The sequence below is a fragment of the Saccopteryx leptura genome, chromosome 1 (genome assembly GCF_036850995.1).
Source record: "Saccopteryx leptura isolate mSacLep1 chromosome 1, mSacLep1_pri_phased_curated, whole genome shotgun sequence".
NCBI classification, from domain to species: Eukaryota; Metazoa; Chordata; class Mammalia; order Chiroptera; family Emballonuridae; genus Saccopteryx; species Saccopteryx leptura.
In genome coordinates, this window is record NC_089503.1 from 26,548,946 (window position 1) to 26,568,527 (window position 19,582).

A 19,582-nucleotide genomic window follows, 5' to 3' on the forward strand; every position below is an offset into this window, starting at 1 on the left:
GAAATGTATCAGATTTGCTTTTTATTTATATATATATTTTTATGAAGAAAATGTCTATGGGCTGACAATGACATGATGAGGCTCTATAAGTCAAAGACGTATATCCTCCTCACTCCTAGAAAGTCCCGAGGGAACTGAAAAGAACCAAATCTGTAACAGTCCTTGGGCTCTCCGGGGAGAAGTCACAATAAACAATAAGGAATTCAAGGTGCTTGTCGTTGCCCTTTCACATAATTTTATTATTAAAAATGACAGGAGGCCCTGGCCGGTTGGCTCAGCGGTAGAGCGTCGGCCTAGCGTGCAGAGGACCTGGGTTCGATTCCCGGCCAGGGCACACAGGAGAAGCACCCATTTGCTTCTCCACCCCTCCGCCGCGCCTTCCTCTCTGTCTTTCTCTTCCCCTCCCGCAGCCAAGGCTCCATTGGAGCAAAGATGGCCCAGGCGTTGGGGATGGCTCTGTGGCCTCTGCCCCAGGCGCTAGAGTGGCTCTGGTCGCAACATGGCGACGCCCAGGATGGGCAGAGCATCGCCCCATGGTGGGCAGAGCGTCGCCCCATGGTGGGCATGCCGGGTGGATCCCGGTTGGGTGCATGCGGGAGTCTGTCTGACTGTCTCTCCCTGTTTCCAGCTTCAGAAAAAAAAAAAAAAAAGACAGAAAAAAGGCAAAACTAGTTAGTCAGCTTCAGATTAGAAAATTATCTTATGACCTAAAGGGTTGTTTTTTTTTCCAGGCAATTTATAATTCACACATATATGTGTATAATGGTGTGTTTGGGTGCTTATATATTAGAATGAGAATTTCAGAGGATCTATAAGCAGGAAAACCAGATATTCCCAAGTGAGTCTTCTAAAGACAAATCTTCAGAGGGGGGGAAAAAAGCTCTAAAAAGATAATAAATAAATGTGGGTCAGAATACTTAGCCTCTGGAGGCTTTTCATTGCTTGGAGGGAAAACGTCCTGACAGCGGATCAGAATCCTGGGATTAAGAACAGATGTGGGAACAGACACGGATAAAAGAGAACGGTTTCCACCTTCAAAGCAGCTCGTCAATAAAGGCCCCATCCAACCCCGTGAATGGTGATATTTAAGGGACAACTCCTACAAGATGAGAGGAAACGGAAAAAGAAAAAAAAAGGAGGGGGGATGAGGGACGACAGAATCAAATCTAGTTTTCTGGTTTGAATAAAAAAGAATGAAGAAGAATACGTTCTAGATCACTTTTCATCCTGCTGGGCAAGGTCCCCTTTGCCAAAAAGGATTGGTTTACTCTTCAAGACATTCACCCTCTCCCACCTGTCAGGCCCCCAACAGACTTTGAGGTTTTTCTTCTTAAAGTCCCCTCATTTCTTTGCAGCCTTTTTCTTCAGACCTGTGAAGAGGAGGCTCCTTCCTGGCCAGCTTTCTAGAGAGTCTCTGACCGTCCCTCCTGCCTGCGCCTCCCCACACAATCCACACACACACACAGAGAACCCCGGAGCTCAGACGGTTTGTTATCACAGTGCCTGTGACAAGCAGCAGAGAAAGGTCTGTGACGTGAGGCTGACACGTGGTGGCCCCACGGGACCACAGGACTCTCAAGAGGTGCTGTCCTCTGCCGGGTAGTGTGTCAACAGCACAGAGAAGGAGGCAGGTGGCCCTAGGGCTGCTCTGACCAGCTGCGCAAGAGAACATTCTCGGTCCATCCCTTCGGAGGTAAATGGGAAACAACAGTTTCAGGACCACAGCATCCACCCGCCACGAATACGGCTCCAGGAAAGATTCTGGCCGAGGCATCCAGAGTTCTCTGGTGCCTTCAACACCAGTCTCAGGAACCGCTTGGCCCTATGGGAATCACCTCTGGGTAGCTGTGGGCTAACTTTAAAGACAAGACATCAACCCTCAGGCTCTACTTTACCCTGCAGGAGCAGCGCTGCTCAGTCCTGACTGGGCATCAGAATGACCCCAGACACTTAACAAACAAACAAACAAACAAAAGCACCTATCTATACTCAAGAGAGCTGAAGTGATTATGAAAAGCCGAATCAGACAAAACAGAATTTAAGACCAGAAAGAAAGAAAAAAAAGAAACCACACACACACACACACACACACACACACACACACACATACACACACACACACACACACACACACACACACACACACACACACACACACACACACACTGCCCGGTCTGAGAGGAGAAACAGGCAATTTACACAGTGACAGTTGGGGGCTTCAGTACCCCCCCCCCTTCAGGGGCAGGCAGAAGAACCAGGATCAACAAGGACACATGAGACACGGACCACACAATGCACTGACCAGACCCGTCGACTGCCCCAGGACCCCCCGCCCAACAACAGCCCCCCACAGGCTTCTCAGGTGCACATGAAACGCTCTCCGGGGTGTTCCAAATGTTAGGCCATAAAACAAACCTCAGTCAATGTAAAAGGAATGAAATCATACCACATATGTTCTCCAATCACCACCAAATGAAGTTAAAAATCAATAACAGAAGGTTTCTTCTGAGGGCGATGAGTGCTCTAAGATTAGGGAAGTGTCAACCAGTTGCGTGACTCTCTGAATACAACAAAGTCAGAAAAACAAAGCTGTCTAAGAACCCCTCAGATCTAGGAGGGGTGGTGACATCAGAAATAAAAGAGTTGTTCTTTTCCAAGAAGGTATTAATTGGCCAAATTCCTCCTCCCATTCTCTGGTTTGGCAACACTGGGGGAGCGGGGAGCCAGGACTACTGACATCTAGTGGGTCAACCAGGGACACCGCTAAACATCCTACAATGTGCAGGACAGCCTTCCCCGACCCAAAAAAGGATTACCTGGCCCTTAAATGTCAATAGTTTTGAAGTTAAAGAAGACTAGAAATGGCCCTGGCCAATTGGCTCAGTGCTAGAGCGTCTGCCCTGCGTATGGATGTCCTGGATTCGATTGCCAGTCAGGGCACACAGGAGCAGCGACCATCTGCTTCCCTACCCCTCCACCTCCCCCTTCTTTCTCAGTCCTTCTCTCCCCATCCCACAGCCATGGCTCAATTGGTTCCAGCGCATGGGCCCCCAGCACTGAGGATGGCTCCATGGAGCCTCCCCTCAAGTGATAAAAATAGCTCAGGTGCAGGCATGGCCCCAGATGGGCAGAGCATCAGCCACAGACGAGGGTTGCCAGGTGGATCCCAGCCGGGGTGCAAGGGGCAGTCTGTCTCTCTATCTCCCCTCCTCTCACTTGAAAAAGAAGACAGAGATAGACAGATAGAGAGATAGATTAGATAGATGATAGATAAATAGATGATAGCTAGACAGACAGACAGACAGACAGACAGACTGACTAGGAAGAACCTGGACCAGAAAGAAGGACAATGACGTGGCACCAGAAGGGGAAGCCGGGAGGTCAGGTGTGCGACGGTGGGAGGGAACAGGACAGGTCAAGGTGGGCTTCCTCCGCCTGAGTTTGCATTTGACCCCAGGTACGATGGGAAGTTTTACCAGGGGAGTGATTTTATGTATCCTTTAGCTCAGCTGCTACCTAGCAGAGAGTAGACTGAGGGTGCAGAGGAACAGGCAAAAAGACCAGTCCAGGGGGTGACGCGGTGCCTTGAGCTAGGGTGGGAGTGGGGAACCGTGAACAGACCCAGAAACCTCTCACCAGGCTGTCTGGACCTCCGCCCACTGATCTCTGACTGGACAATTCTTTGGGGTGGGGGCATGCTGTGTAGTGTAAGATGTTCTGCAGCATCCCTGGCCTCTACCCCCTGGCTGCCAGGAACACCCCGAGTGGTGACAGCCAACAATGCCAACATCTGCCCTGGCAGACCCAGTGCTGACGGGGGTGCCCAGGGACTAGACCAGGGAGACGGGCGGCGAGTAAGAGAGGCCTTGAGGACGATTCCTAAGTTTTCATACATAACAAGGTAAGAATCTTCAACATCCGGAGTGCTTGTCCTCCGTGCCAGTGGGCTGGTTTTGATTTTCACTCACACATTCATGCACTCCACAGTGAGTATCAGAGTCCCTGAGGAGTGACAGCCACGCCCAATGCCAGGGACACAAACGTGACTGAAAAAGTCATATCTGATAGGGATGCAGACAGGTAAGCCAACCAGGCCAGGACAGCAGGACTCGTGCCTCAAGCAAACCAGAGACTGAGCAGAAGCACAAAGGAAAATACGGGGAGGCAGGCGGGCACCAGGACGGCTCAAAGGCTGCGCTAGGGGGACAGAGGCCCCGAGAGAAACAGCAGTGCAAAGGGTGGGGGTATGGGGCAGGGGGCTGGGCAGGCGTGGGGCAGGGGACCGGGCAGGCGTGCAGCAGGGAAGCAGCCACGCGGCCGGTGGCCAGGCCACGAGGGCCCTGCGAGGCCCGCGCTGAGGTCTCCCTTCATCCCGTGGGTGACCTGGGACCACTGAGGGCTGCTGCTGTTACCCACGTTCCTCATTATATACTAAGGATTAAAAAGAACTCAAAGCAGACTTCCGCTGAGCCCGCACAGCACGCCAGCTCCAGGGCTGGGCACTCCACCCCGATGAGGGGCTCCGTCCCTCCTCCAGATGAGACACGCAGCCTAAGGAATCCCAACGACTTGAACCAGATTTCCCGGCTGGCCACTGGCAGCGGCAGGATCCGTGCCCAGACCGGCTGGCACCTGAGTCCTCCGCCTCCAGGCTGAAGCAAGGGAGCGGTAACATGATCTGACATGTGGTTTAGGAAGATCATTCAGAAAATAAATATTTGAGCCTCCCTCGTTTATGGGAGTGGATGAGCTCTTCGGGGGAGGACGGACGAGAAGCAAAGGGCGGAATTCCACTTCCAGGTGACGCGGGGAGATGGGGGGCAGCCCCAGCTAACAAGGTGGGAAGGAAAGGGTGTGATCAATGGCGTCCCAGTCTGCTGGGTGGTCAGGGAGGGTCAGATGTCAATGCTGGCAGAATCTGACAACAAAAGAGTTCTTCACCATCTCCCCCAGGGCAAATTCATCACTGTGGTGGCTGCAGAGGGCAGAGCAGGGCAGAGGACTCTCACTGGAGGAAGAGTTTGGGGCCAGAGGAGAGACTGAAGACAAGGAGGTGAGTTCCCAAACCCGAGGGTGGGTCAGACTCGCCTGGGGAAACAGGACACAGGGCGTTCCTGGCCTGACTGCAGGCCGGTGAGCCAACCTTTCCCAAAGTGGCCTCAGTGCACGGGGGACTCAGTGGTGACAGAGGCTTAGGGACCATTGGGCAGTGTTTCTCCTAGGGTGGCCCCGGGAACAGCTGCAGCACCCTGGGTCCCGTATTAGACCTGCCGACAGCAATCTCCCGGGAAACCGCTGACCGAGGCCTCCGGATCATGCCGACGGAGCCAGCCTGGAAACCAAGGCCTCTAGACCTTCTCTGGGCGAGCGCAGACCTCAGCATCAGCGAGCCCTTGTGGGTCTGTTAGAAATCTAGACAACCAGCCTTGCTCCAGACCCACTCAATCAGAATCTGTCTTTTCCCAAGAGCCCCGTGTCTTTCAAATACATATAGAGTTTGAGAAGTCTGGGAGTGGAATGCAGAGATGGTTTTGAAGGGGAGGGGAGAGCGACCTGGGCCCCTCCCACCAGGCGTCTGTAGTGCAGAGTGCCTTGAGATTTGCCTGACACTGGTTTTTACCAAAGACAGCCAAGGCTTGCTAAAAACACCCATATGGGTTCTCATGCTTCAGGGAGGGCCCTGCTGCACCCCCAGGGCTGAGGAGAAAAGTTGGGCCTGACTGCACACACTTAAAATGCAATCTTTCCTTGCAGGGCAGGAAAGTGTTGTGCAGGACATTGAATAAGCAAGCCCCTTTGGAAGAGAGGCCAAAATCTACCTCAACTGAAAACCTTCACACAGATCCGCACTGCACACATTTACCTGCAGGGGGCAGCATAGCAAAGAGGTCAATCTGCTCACTGGAGCAAAACGCCTTCAAAATTTAGCCTGACCATTCAATCCAATTCCTTACCTTCTCTAAGCCTCGTGTCCTCACCTGTAAAACGGGTGTAGTAACAGGACCCAATTTGTGGGGCGGTTGTGAGGATTGAAGGAGACTATTCACGCAGAGCACCGGCCATAGTGCGTGGTATGTAGCTGAAAAGTTCCAGTCTGACCCAGAGCCCCTACACTACAATTCACACAGGGTCTCCACCATTTTGCATAAGCCTGACCCAACCTAAACCCACCTCTACATGCCAGGAAACGGGTCTCCACTTTCACAAGGGAGAGAACTTCTTATTCTACATGACAGCCACCTGTAGTGGTAAGAGGGCTTGGAGAAGATCAAGTCACTTTTAGGATGAGAAAATGAAGGTCCAGGGGAGCCGGAACGCTTACTCCAAGTGTCCTAGCCAGGAAGACCACAGGCCAGTGTCCTTCCTAGTGTCTGGGCTTCGTCTCTGCACACGGCACCAAGGCTGTGCAGGCCACGGCCAAGCCGGGCAGGCTGAGAGCTGCCTGCCACTCCCCCAGGCTGTGCCAAGCGCAGTCAGCGTCCCCACAGCCGGGAATTGGCTGGCGAAGCTGCCAGGTGCCCTCTGTTCCCGAACATGGAAGCCTGCGCTAGCCCCACCTCTGGTCTCTCATTCCAAGCAAAGGATACAGTGACTGAGCTGATGGTAATAGGTGTCCACACAAAGGCTTAAAAAGGGACAGAGAGAGAGAGAGAGAGAGAGAGAGAGAGACAGGGCACTCCCAGAGGTCACACCCCTTGGGACCCAAAGAGAAAGGAGAGAACCTGGAGGCAGGGGGGCGTCTCAGGAGGCAGAGAAGTGGTTATGAGGACAAGTTGTTAAAGCGAATCAGCTAGGTGACCCCTTTCAAAGTCCTGAGGGTGAGAGAGACTGTGTGTGTGTGTGTGTGTGTGTGTGTGTGTGTGTGTGTGTGTTAGAGGGGGAGGAATCCTATATCCCATCCGGCTCCCTGGTGAAGAGAAGCCAGCTTTGAGACAGCAGCACAGTGAGAGGGACACAAGAAGGCGGGCGAGCCAAGTTGTGCCCTCACAGGTCCTTTCAGGTCACTGTTCTCTCATTGGTTCACCCAACAAACGTGTTCGGAGCATCGTCCCGGCGCCAGGACCTGACAGTGTGGTGTGAGGATATGAGTGGAACAAGACGTATGCAGGGCCTTACCTGGCTGTCCTGAAGTCTCCAATATCACCTGAAGGTGGTTCCTACGCCCTCTACTCTATCTGCTTGTTTACATGTCAAAGGTAGAGAAGGGTGATGGGAGAAGGGACAAGGGGCATCTACCTAGCCTGGGAGGAAGGACAGGAAGGCTTCTGGGAAGCAATGTGGTCAGAGAGCTAGAGGTCCCTGTCTTTATCCATTGATCCACTGATCCAGGCATCCATCCATCCATCCATCCATCCATCTTCATTCTTTTTAAGCAGCAGCCTCTGCTGGTGTTTTATAGTTCTGTATTTCTATCAACAGGGAACCCAAAGAATAGGATGATGTCAATCCTGTACATAACCAGTATTTGGGCAGAGATGCCATAGGGCAGGTTTCTACTCAGAAGGAAAAGAACGCTCAGAAAAGTAAAATCAAACGCCCTAAGTACCATGCAAGGTCAAGAACAAAAAAGGGTCTGTTTCTCTGCCTGCTCAGCTGCAGCATCCCTGCCTACCCTGGAATCCACTCACAGAGGAACTGTTTTGTTTCCTAAAATCCCCCATGTGGTCTGCAGCCACACGCAGGGTAAAGCATGGTGCTGCTCCTATGTAATTTTTTCCTAAAGGTCAGCCTTCCATATAAGACTTTCGGAGGGAATACTGATCAGCAGGAGAAAAAGCCTGGCAGAATCAGCAAATTAAGCGATGAAACAAATCTGCCTTTGTACTCCCACTGTCTGGAATGAGAAACAAAATATTTGTGCAATGCAGAGCAGGAGGGGGAGCTGGCACGTCGAGCGCACAGGGAAAGCGTGTGTCACATATGTCCTGTTTCCGTAGTCCCTCACGCTTGCCAAGATTCGGTTTGCATCAGAGCATGAGTACACAATGCACGGCTTAGGTCTCCTCCTGACACACACCCTGCAGACCAAAGGTGAGAGCGTGGACTCCGCGGGAACCCCTTGGCGCCCTTGTCTGTGAGTGTGGTTGATCGCCAGCACTGGGGTGACAGTGTCAAAGAGAGACTCACAACCTCCTGGAGGTGCACACGCAACGCCCGCAGGCCACTGTCACGGGAACTGTAGAAGGCCCGGCTCCTAGGGGTCCATGGCCCCCTGGCAAGGTCAATGGCACCAACAGATCATAACAGCATCACCCCCGAAACTCTCTGCAACCAAGAGCACGCCTGCCCTGCTGCCTGAGCAAGTCTCCTCCTGAGTCGCGGGAAGAGGGTCCCGAGCACGTTCGCCGGTCACTGCTGATTAGCAGAGCAGCAGCGTCACCGTCCCCAACCAGTCACTGCCCTAAAGCACTCTGCACGTCCCGTCCCCTCCCCTGCATTCCTGAGACAGGCGGAGAGACATGCCGTCACACAGCCAGCAAGTACTGAAGCTGGAACTTGAAATCATCACAAGCCTGAGTGTTTCTAAAAACAGAGAAGTCGTTAGCATCGCAGGCACCCCGCTGCTACCATGAAAGAGCTCCAGAAAGCAGATTTGGGCTCATTATGAGAAATACATTTCTGAGTACTCCCATGCAATGGAAGCTGGAAGCCGGCTTTGTTCTGGTGCGGGCTTTGAAACCTCAGATGTCAAGAAGAGAGGACAGGGATTGGGGGGGGGGGCCGGGGCTTTTTAGGAATCGAGTCCAGTGGGGCTCGACTCTTTCTGTCTGTTTTCTGCAGAATGAAACCGCATGCAAAGCGCATTAGGTATTTAAAAGAGAGAGAGAGACCTGTGGCTGCTTTGCTTTCACAGGGCCCAAGTCCGAAGTGCCCTCCTCCGCTCTGCTGCACCCCTTTCTGCCTGCGGCACTGACCCTAGACACTCAAAGAGGCGCAGGCTTTTTCCTCTTTCTGTCTGCCCCTTCACCCCACACAGGGCTCAGTTAGCACTGTGGGCTGCACGCCTGTCTCGTGTGCACTGGTCTGAGCACCCACCGGAAGACGAGGTCCTGGTCAGCAAAGAGTGTCTTTCTTCCGTCTTGGCTGCTGCCAGTGTTGCGACTGGCGCCCGCCCGCAAACCTCGGCTCAGTCGAACACCAGCCGCGACAGTGTGGCAGCCGATACGAGTGGGACCAACCCAGTGTGAGGCGGGTCACTGCTGAACATGCTGTTTTGAAACTGGACTCTATCTGTGCTACTCTTATATCCTAGACATCAGTGATGGAGGGACACTTCTCCTGATTTCTCTTTTTAAGTGTTTTAATTGAGTTTATTGGGGTGACACTGATTAATAAAAGTATCAAGGTTTCAGGTGCACGATTCTATAAGACACCATCTGTGTGTTGTACCGTACTGTGTGTTCTCCGCCCTCAGTCAAGTGGGCTCCATCACCGTCTATGTCCCCTGTACCCTCCTCTCCTTCCCCCACCCCCTTTCCCTCCTGCCATCTCCACAGCTGTGTGTCTATACAGTTTTTCTTTGCTTAATCCCCTCACCTTCCCCCTCCAGCCCCCCAGCCCCCCAGCACCCCTCTGGCAGCTGTCTGTGGTCTCCGTATCTTTTTTCTTTCCAAGCAGTGTGAGGCACTGAGAGAAATCTCACCCCTGGCTGCAGAGACGAAAAATCAGGCCCCAAATCAGAACGACGAATCCCTACAGTCCCTACAGCCAAACATTCAGACCCTTCACACATTAGCTTCTATGATCCAAACAGCCTTTCTCTTTACACTCTTGAAAAAAATCACCTAAGGACCACCTGTTACATGTACGTCAACATGATATCATCATTAATAATGATGGTTAATTCTTCTCAAGAGCTTTGTAAGGGTCAAGTGTTGTCCTAAACAGTTATCAGGTATAAATGTATTGAAACTCTATGAAGTAGACACTACTGGGTCTACAACATTTTACAGATGAGCTCTTGTTGGTATTGTTGAGATGTCCAAAGGCCAGGCACCTCTGGCCAAGAGTTTAATTTCTGGCTCGGACAGCACTTGGGATTCAGCTGCTTTCTTTAGGAGACAATAAACGCGAGTCAAGCTCTAACCCTCAGCATGTGGCCATCACGTTACTTAGCGCTCTCTGTTCACTATGCTATGCACTGGAGGCCAATACCCCAGCAGGGGTGCTTCTAACCTCCCTGGGCTTCTCAGGAGACATAGAGCACCCCCTTCTCCCCTGACAGGAAAGAGCTGACGATGGAGGAGCTGCCCAAGGTAAGCCCCTCCTTCCTCGAGACTCAGTCTCATCACAGGACAGGCCCGAGGTAAGCCCCTCCTTCCTCGAGACTCAGTCTCATCACAGGACAGGCGCGTCCCTGTGTCCTTGTACGCTTTGCCCGGGCTGCTCGTTAAGATGCTGGCTCTTGGGTCCCGCCCACACCAGTTCTGTTTCAGCAGGTTTGGAACAGATGAGTCGAGCGACCCTCAGGCACACTTCAGGGGAATCTGTTTGGCGGCTGTCCCTAAGAGCACAGAAGCCCCAGCTGGCCGACAACGCAGAGCTTCCTTCAGCTGTTGTTCAAGAGACAACTTGCTTGTTCAGGTACTTTGTCGTTGTTGTTCTTGCTGCTCCTATCACACGGGGTCGCTTTGTGCTGAGCCACTCCACAACACTCCCTCACTCATTCAGAAAACTAATCGGGTCACTTTGAGAAGCCTGGTGACTGAGGACGGCGGGCCAGGCTTCACGACGGTTTTACCATCACTGTTCAAGGGAGAATTTAAAGCAGGAGTGATGCCCAGAACTACAACTGACATATTGTTCTCAGAGCTTTACAGGCAGCCATTTTATCTTCATAATCCCATAAAACGGACCTGCTTCTATTCTTTTTTTTTTTTTTTTTGTATTTTTTTTTTTTCTGAAGCTGGAAACGGGGAGAGACAGTCAGACAGACTCCCGCATGCGCCCGACCGGGATCCACCCTGCACGCCCACCAGGGGCGACGCTCTGCCCACCAGGGGGCGATGCTCTGCCCCTCCGGGGTGTCGCTCTGCCGCAACCAGAGCCACTCTAGCGCCTGGGGCAGAGGCCAAGGAGCCATCCCCAGTGCCCAGGCCATCTTTGCTCCAATGGAGCCTTGGCTGCGGGAGGGGAAGAGAGAGACAGAGAGGAAGGGGGGGGGGGTGGAGAAGCACATAGGTGCTTCTCCTATGTGCCCTGGCCGGGAATCGAACCCGAGTCCCCCGCACGCCAGGCTGATGCTCTACCACTGAGCCAACCGGCCAAGGTGGACCTGCTTCTATGCTATCTTACAGATGTCACCGAAGGACAGAGAGGTTAAGACGCATGCCCAGAGTCGCACAGTGCGGAGCTGGCAGAGCATGGATGACCTTGACCACTGGGCTCACAGCTCATGTCCTTCTCTTGATCAAGGCCCCACGTGTCGGCCCGCCACCACAGACTGCTCTAACCACCGTGACCACCTGTCCTCCTCCCACCAGCCGCAGGAATGACCTCGGGCAGGCCGAAACACCCACCACCCTCTCCCCCTCGGGCCGGGTGACGTTCTCCCTTCCCGTGCGGCGCCTCCACCTATTACTGGGTTACTCCCTGGCCCTGCCCATCTCAGTTCGGTTCTCCCAGACACGCCCTGGGTGTCCCAGGTGAGAACAGGTGTCCCTCCTGTGGGATCCCAGAGCGCCCGGGCCACGGCCCTCCTCAGGGCCCACTGCTGATACCACGCTCGCCGAGTTATCTCTGCGCCTGACCTGGGCCTCTCAGAAGACGGGGATTCCTCCTTCACCATTCTCTCCTGGGCCCCCAAGGCTCGAGCAAGCAGGCACTCTAAAACTGTTCGGTAAATGAATTAATGAACGCATGAACACAGCACGTCAGTGGCTGTGGGGGTCAAGAAAATGCACCTCTCCGGCCTCCTGGGGCAGGAAACCTGGCTGACGGCCCCAGCTACCGCCCCCCGCCCCCGGGACTCCTCCAGCAGGAGGTTTGGGCTCTGGATGTCCCACAGGCCTGGCGTTTGCAGAGCTGCAGGGCATTGCAGCCCGAGGCTCTCCCTCCCCCACCCTTCTCTCCTTCTACAGATGCCAACCCCCATCACAGCTGTCCCCGCCTCCCCTGCTCCCACCCCCGGTCAAGCTCTCAGACACCTAATCCCGTCTGGGCGGCTGCGTCTCAGCTGACCCAAATAACGCGGTGGCGGAGCCTGAATCACATCTGTCACTCCAGGGCCTGTCCCCAAAGCCAGGGTGACTGGGCAGCTTCTTCCTCAAGTCACCGCTTGAACGAACATCGCAGCACACTGCCCGGGGACGGCTAAACGGGGAACTGGAAAAGAGCAGGTGTCTGCCCCCCGTTTCCATCTCAGGAGGATCCTGAGTGGTGGCAGGGGCAGGGAACACGGTGGGCACCGGCCAGGCCTTGTGCCGAAGCACCCAGCAACATCACCGCCGCACCCGGGAAACACGCGGTGACTGTGGGTAGCAGGCGACCTCTCTCCCTCATCCTGTCCCAGCATCGGACTAGCCAATGCCCTCAGTCTAGGGAGCTGGGAACAGCCCTGGTTTGGTTTTGAACGTCAGCTGGCGAGCGCCAGAGACCCACCACGTTCTCAACCAGGACCATCTGCTCCCTGTCATCCGGCAGAGCCGCTCTCGGCTCCCGCGGGCTGCCGGCCTGCTGCCCCGGCACTCAGCGTGTGTCTGCGTGTACGTGGAGGGGCAGGCCGGGCCAGGAGCGCTACAGAACGAAGCCAGAAAGCGCGCGGCCCGGAGATGGCGACAAGCCCGAGCAGGCCCGGGGGACAGACGCACGGCCTGGGGCAGCCGCCTGCTCCAGGCTCCCCTTTCATCGGCCAGAATGTTCGCAACGGCCCAGAGACAAAATACATCATGCCGGATGACCACCGTAAAATCCCTGTGCAAGAGGTCTGCTCATCCCGCCCTCTGGGATGTCTGACGCCCTCAGCGCCCCACTGGAAGTCTCCTCACCTGTCACCCCGCCCCACACCAACGCCCCACCCTGCCCTGCAGCACAGTCTTAGCTTAGGTCAGTAATGCCATGGGCTTTACTGCGGGATCCCAGAAGAACTGGAGCAGCAAACAACCCTTCCACCTGACAAGGGGCGAGAGACACCGGGGGCCAAGATGGTCTTGGGTCCCCGCAGCTTTTGAGCCCATGGAGAGTTCCCTGCCTCCCCTCCCTCATCCTCGCCACAGATGAAGGGCCTGGATGACAGGAAAAGACCCCAGGACATGCCCACTGCCCCTTTCCAAAGGAGTCGGAGACTGCATATGCTCACTGGGAGTAAACCTGACGTTCTGTCACACCTAGAACATGGAATTCCATGCATGCGGCCTATCTCAGTCCCTTCCCGCCCCATCACGGATTCTAGAAAACCTGGCAGCCTGAGACATTCCGTACATTTTCCTGGAGCCCTGCTGCAGCAATCTCTACAAAGGACATGGTATTAACCATGTCAAAAGTAAACGTTCCTCAAATACTTTTTAACAGGGCCATACACACAGGTAGCTTTGACCTCAGCGACTCTCTACCCTCATCGTCTGCCACTGTAAACTGTCAGAAAACCCGTCTTCAAGTGTTAGTAGCAAAAGAATCTCCCCGGCCACGTGTCTGGATTATAGGAATGCACCGCATCCTCTTCTCTAAATTATTACCTTCTCATTGGTCTCTGAATTTTTTAAAAGCCACTTGGCAACTGCAAACTCGCTGTGTCACAGATGAGAGTGCAAGTCTGCATACAAAAAATAAACACATAAAGGCTGCCCGATCACGGCCCAACTTGGATCGGCAAGATTCGGATGTGCCAGGAAAAAAAAAATTGTTTTTGATGTTCTGTGATTTTGCAGCCATTTAAATTTTATTAGCAATTATGGATCCTGTTACCGCTTGCCTACGATGTCATCTTGTAATCACGGCCAAGTCCTAGCCCCGAGAGCATGCCTGAGTGACAGGGCCCCCGCGACCTGGCCACGCTGATTCCAGCAACACAGGAGCACGGCCTCTCCTGGCTCCGTCCTGCACGAAAACCCGTCTGCAGAAAAAAAGGCAGAAGCAGTGCACAGTGCTGATCATAAGAGTCCTCTAGAGGTGGCGGGAAGACCAGCGAGATGAGTGAGGCTGATATTTGTGCAAAAGAGTCAGCTTAAAAGGTGACTTGAAGATGACTCCATGCCACTAACTCAGGTGGTGACAGTGCTGGCATTTCACCTGGCAGTTAGTTGTCAAGAAGGCAGGAACAGGTCCCCAACAGTAGCTGGAAACCAGAAGGGGGTCGGCGGCGTTTTTGGTCGATGCCGTGCAAGTCTCTGCCAACGTCAGGACGGGCTTAGAACACCAGCAGAGATGTGGGGGGGAGGGGAGCCTTCACTAAATAATAAAGAACTTTCTGAGAGCTGAGGGTGGTGGTGACTTCAGAGTGAAAGAGCGGCTCTCCTCCCGGGAGATGACTACCCTGGAAAAATCCTCCCAGGTTTTCTTTCGGCTCCAGGGCCCCTACCTCAACTTCTCCAACCAGAGAGTCTGGGGTCTCCTGAGCCAGCTCCAACGGAGGGGGCACCAGGGCTCCTGGAAGAGAGTCTGATTCTTCTCACTTCCCGAAGGGGGATGAAGGCTTGAGAGGACTGGAGTTGGCATGGGGCTCCCTGACCTCACCCCTTAAAACGGGGCTCCCACAGGTTCCCTGGATTCTGTCTTCTGAAGATGGTTCTGAGAAGGGCAGACGCTCCTTTTGACTGGTGCGCAGCCAATCGGAACATCCACAGTACTGCTGAAACACAACGGTTCACGTTCCCCAGGACAGACAACCTGTGAGAAGGCAGACTCTCCGGAGCATCGCCCAGCCCATCTCGGATGACTGCAGGAGCCCGAGGGAGCCCGGAGCTCAGACACACCGGTGCCTCCAGAGACCCGCCCGCCCTTCCGGGGAGCGATGTAACTCTGGCGAGAAGATGGGAAGGCGTGTCTTATAAAGTGCCCACTCTGCGCCAGACCTCAGCCCTGGCACACCTGCTGCTCACACCCCCCCTCTTACACACCTACTCCCACTGCCTTGATGAAGAAACTGAGGCTCCCAGAGGGGAGGTGGCAGAGCGGGAGGGAAACGGGAAATGTGACTGCACGGCCTATTAGTGTGGGCCGCCAACACCGACTGAGTGCTTACGACGCGCCAGCTGCTGTTTGAAGGGTTTTCAAGGTTTTAGCTCATTCAGTCCAAGCTTAAGTACCTTGCCCAGGTCCCACAGTGTGCTGGTGACAGAACCAGGTTCCGACTTCCAATGCGGGCCAGTCCCCTCCCACTCTGCACCCTGCTTTCTGTCCTCATGGCACAGCACCCAGAGGAAAATGTACAGACGTGGTACCTTTTCCTGTCTGGAAACGTCACCACCCTGGGCTGAAACATCACATGCTAACGATCAGAGAAAACCACCTCTATTCCAGTGAATCCAGAAGGCTGCCGATTACAAGGCGTGCCACTATCTTAGGTCCAAGTCAGAGGGAAAAACCCTTGCCAACTAAACTGGGATGCGATGCTTGTTTCTCTTTATCCCATCACGTATAAGAGGCGCCTCAATTTCAGAGGTCTGAGTGTGAAAAGATGCGTGTCTTAGATGTAAAGAACGCTGGGGGCTTCGGAAAGCGCCAGACACAGATGCTGGAAGGCCTGAGAGAGCAGACAGGCGGGAAACCGGCTTTCTGAGTGCAGAGAGTATCCAAATGCTGAATCTGAGTTTTCGAGAAAATCAGATAATTCTGATCGTTTATGTGCAGGTTTTAGAAATGTTGGCAACGAACTCGAGTTTTGTAGGGTCTCGGTGCAGGATGCACAAAAGCTGGCAGCTGCTCCGTCTGGCTGGGAGCCCTCCCGGCGTCTGCCCAGGTGGGCTGCCAGCCTTGGTTTAGCTAGAGTGCCTCCCACTCCCCACTCCCCATGGCTTTTAAAGGCACAGAACGTTCACAGGCTGCCACACACAGGAACTAGCATTTGGAGTCCTTTCTTCACCACGACACAGCCAAGTCAAGGATGCAGGTGACAGAAGTAAGACTACCTATAGTCTGAGTTTTCTTTTTTTAATATTATGTTCTCATATCTCCACGACCACCATGCTAGAAATGGAGGGTGAAACAAATACCCCCCGTGGGTGCAGGGGGAACCCACGCAGAACGGAGCCGAGTGTGAAGGCCACCTCTGGTGTGAGCTGCTGGTCACTGGGCACTCTGCCTTCTCAACAGAGACACAGTGGGGTTGGCGGTTAGTGTCCTGGACCTGTAAATACAACCATATTTGGAAATAGGGCTTTTTGCATATTTCACCAAGTTAAGATGCAGTCATATTGGATTACGGTGCACCCTCATCCAGTGATGGGTCTCCCTTTAAGATGAGGGACATCTGGATGTAGAGACAGACGCACAGGGAGAATGCCACGTGATGATGGAGACAGAGGTTGGTGTATGCACCTACCAGCCAAGGAAGCCAAGGAATGCCAACAGGGAAACAGGGAAGCAGGGAAGGGCCCTCCCCTGGAGCCTTCAGGGAGAGCGTGTCCTGCCAACACCCTGATTTCAGACATCCAGGATCCAGAACTGGGAGGGCACACACCTCGGCGTTGCGCCACCGGTGTGCAGTATTTTATTACAGCAGCCCCCAGGAACTGATACACACTGAGGGACTGAGAACACTTTGTGCTTCTCAACTTGGTGGGAAACTGCTGGCATTTCAAACAGCTACCAGGGCAACTTTCAGAAAAGTTTGTATGAGGTCAAATTCATGTTAGGTCAAGTGTAGCCTGACAAGCCGGAAATGTTCCTAGGCAGCCATCAGGCGACAACCTGGGAATTGAGGCTGTGATCCCAACACCTGGACTGCACGTCTATGCTCCCCACAGGCGCAGGGCCCAAGGAGCACACCTGGGGCGGGGGGTGGGGGGAGAAGAGTATCTAGAAGACTGTTACTTCTACAAGTTCTTAGACCTGAAACCTTAGAGGCTGCAGGGAGCAGCTCTGGTCTCAGGCCAGCGTCGTGAAGGTGGAGAGTAATGAAGACGGTTGAAGTGATGAAGCTAAACACCGTCATCAAGACCCACAAAGGTGCTTAACTGTGCGGGGCTGCAGCTGAGTTGGGAACAAGCTAGTGGCAGCCACTCTGGCAGGTGGGGGCGCAGCTGCAGGTCCCCTACAGGACGCAGGAGGGTTACTCCCCAAACGACATGCCGGCAACCCGAGGAGCCTGCCTGGTGCAGCTCGGCCCTCGGATGTTCATTTTCTTCCTGTTTGCATGGGCTTCGGCGTCTGGCTGGCTCCCTGGAGCTCCAAGTGAAAGAGGATTTCATAACAGCTCATGACTGCGTGTTCAAGACTCTCACAAGTGAAAAGAAGATACCGACCCAGCAAAGGATGTCATTTCTATGGCGGAGGCTCAGAGAGTGAGCGGGAAGAAGAGATGGCGTGGGGGGCGAGGGAAAGGGGAGCCTGCGGGAGGCGGGCCAGGAGCGGCCAGAACGGTAACAGCTGGCCTTGCACAGGCCAGGAATGTCACGGCAGGCTGTGGTTCGAGGATGATGTCATGAGCATTTACTAAGGGAATGATGTCAGCACTTACCAAATGCTTAACCTGCACCAGGCACCCAGTTCCAAGCCTCAGATACATTATTAGCTCATTGAAGACTTAGAACAAGGCCCTGTGGTCGGCAGAGCTGATCTTCACCCTGTCTGCATCAGGAAACAGTGCCTATTGTTTAAGGTCAGCTCCGTTCTAACCGGCTTATAGCCAGGACACATCGCCTACGTAATGTTTTAAATATCACCTGTGGAGTAAGTACCGCTATTCTCCCCATCTCACGAAGGTGAAAGGGGGCCCAGGGCCCCAGAGGTCATAAATAGCGTCTGGGGGCAGAACCCAGCATGATCTGGCCCCCACACCACTGCTCTTAACCACAGCCTTTATGGTCTCACATCTGGGACGGAAGAAATGAAGTGGGAGGTTTACGCAGTATTACCTTAGCCATTTAAAAACAAATAGACAAACAAAATAACTAAGTTAGAAAAGGAGCAACATTAACACACACAGGCCTGGGATTTCTTCTGTACAATGAGTGCTGTGAAGGACGGTGAGCTTCATTCTGAAGGGTCAGATGGACACAGCTTTGAAGCGCAACAGTATTTCATTATTTATTTGTACCCCAGTAAGTTTCAAAATCATTTTATGTACAATAAGTAAAAGGATGAGAGATTAGACAAAGATTAAAACAATGATTGTGTAGGATTGATAATTGTTTTTTTTTCCTCTTCTCTTTTTTTCAAATTTTCTACATGTGATTCCATATCTTTTATAGTGAAATAAATACATTTATTTAAAAACAACAACAACAACAAAGCGCGATGGTATCCTTTAGACTCTGTCAGGGCCAGTTCAGTTTCTGAAGCTCAGCTTCAGGAGACTTTGAAATTCAGCACTTAACAGTGGCCTGTCGGGACCAGCTGGGAGAAAGAGGGACACATCAATCACAGGACAAGGCAGGTGTCCAAGCAGAAATGGAGGGAGCGACTTTTCTAGAGAGGCCAGAAGGGGACAGCCAGGGAGAGGGGAAGGTAATGGACGCCCACACCTACTGGGCTGAGCCAGCCCACCACAGCCCAGATGGTTTCAACTGTCCCTGGGAAGCGCATCAGTGTTCCAGGGCTGCCAAACAGAGCGCCACACACCGAGTGGCTTGAGGCAACAGAAATTCACTCGCTCACATTTTTGGAGGCCGGAAGTCTGCAGCCACGGGGGAAGCAGGGCCCTGCTTCCTCGGAGACGGGGAGAACCTCTCAGCGCCTCTCCGTAGCGCCGGCGGCAGCTGTCAATTCCTGGCGTTCCCGGGCTTGCAGCTGCCTCAGTCCGGTCTCCACCTCTGCTGCCACCTGGCTCCCTTCCCTCCTATTCTCACATTGTCTTCTTATGAGGACACCAGTCATGTCACATTAAGGGTCCACTCGACTCCAGGGTGACCTCATCTTTACTAAGTACAACCACCATGACCCCATTGCCAAATAAGGTCCCATTCTGAGGGACTGGGTGGGGGTGGGGTGAGGAATCTGACATATCTTTTTTTTGGGGGGGGAGGGGGGACACAAGTCAACCCATAACAATAAGAGTCTTATTTTCAAGTTGTTAAAGAAGAAATGGAAGCAGGGCGTCTGTGACAGCCCTCCTGTGACACAGCTGCGGGCCAGCTGTCACTCACTAAGTAACCATGTTTAAGAAGCAAGCGAGATGGGGAGCTGGCTGGATTAGTTTGCGAGGGCTGTCATAATAACAAAGTGCCACAACTGGGTGGCTTCGACAGCAGACGTTTATTGTGTCAAGATTCTGGAGGCCAGAGCTGCACAGTCCAGGAGTCAGTGGGGCTGGTTCCTTCCGAAGACTGGAGGAAGGCTCTGGCCGGCCAGCTCTCCTGGGCCCGCCGATGGACATTTCTCTCTCTGTCTCTTTCAGATTGCCTTCCCTTCGTCCGTATCTCTGCATCCAGATATCCCCTTCAAATGGAAGGAGGGCCCAGCCTAGTGACCTCCTTTTAACTTTATA

General features: G+C 53.5%; 1 protein-coding gene and 1 long non-coding RNA gene across 5 annotated transcripts in view; one reads left to right on the forward strand and one right to left on the reverse strand.

The window, feature by feature from the left end:
• Positions 1 to 19,582, reverse strand: part of LDLRAD3 (low density lipoprotein receptor class A domain containing 3) — a 245,789-nt gene that overhangs the window by 140,328 nt on the left and 85,879 nt on the right. The gene's annotated exons all lie outside the window — the stretch shown is intronic.
• On the forward strand, positions 4,742 to 5,467 carry LOC136388715 (uncharacterized). Of its 2 annotated transcripts, none has more exons than XR_010748205.1 (3): positions 4,742 to 4,800; positions 4,954 to 5,053; positions 5,211 to 5,467. It is a non-coding gene; the product is annotated as an uncharacterized lncRNA (long non-coding RNA). The 2 variants fall into 2 exon arrangements; XR_010748206.1 differs by having other exon boundaries at positions 5,223 to 5,467.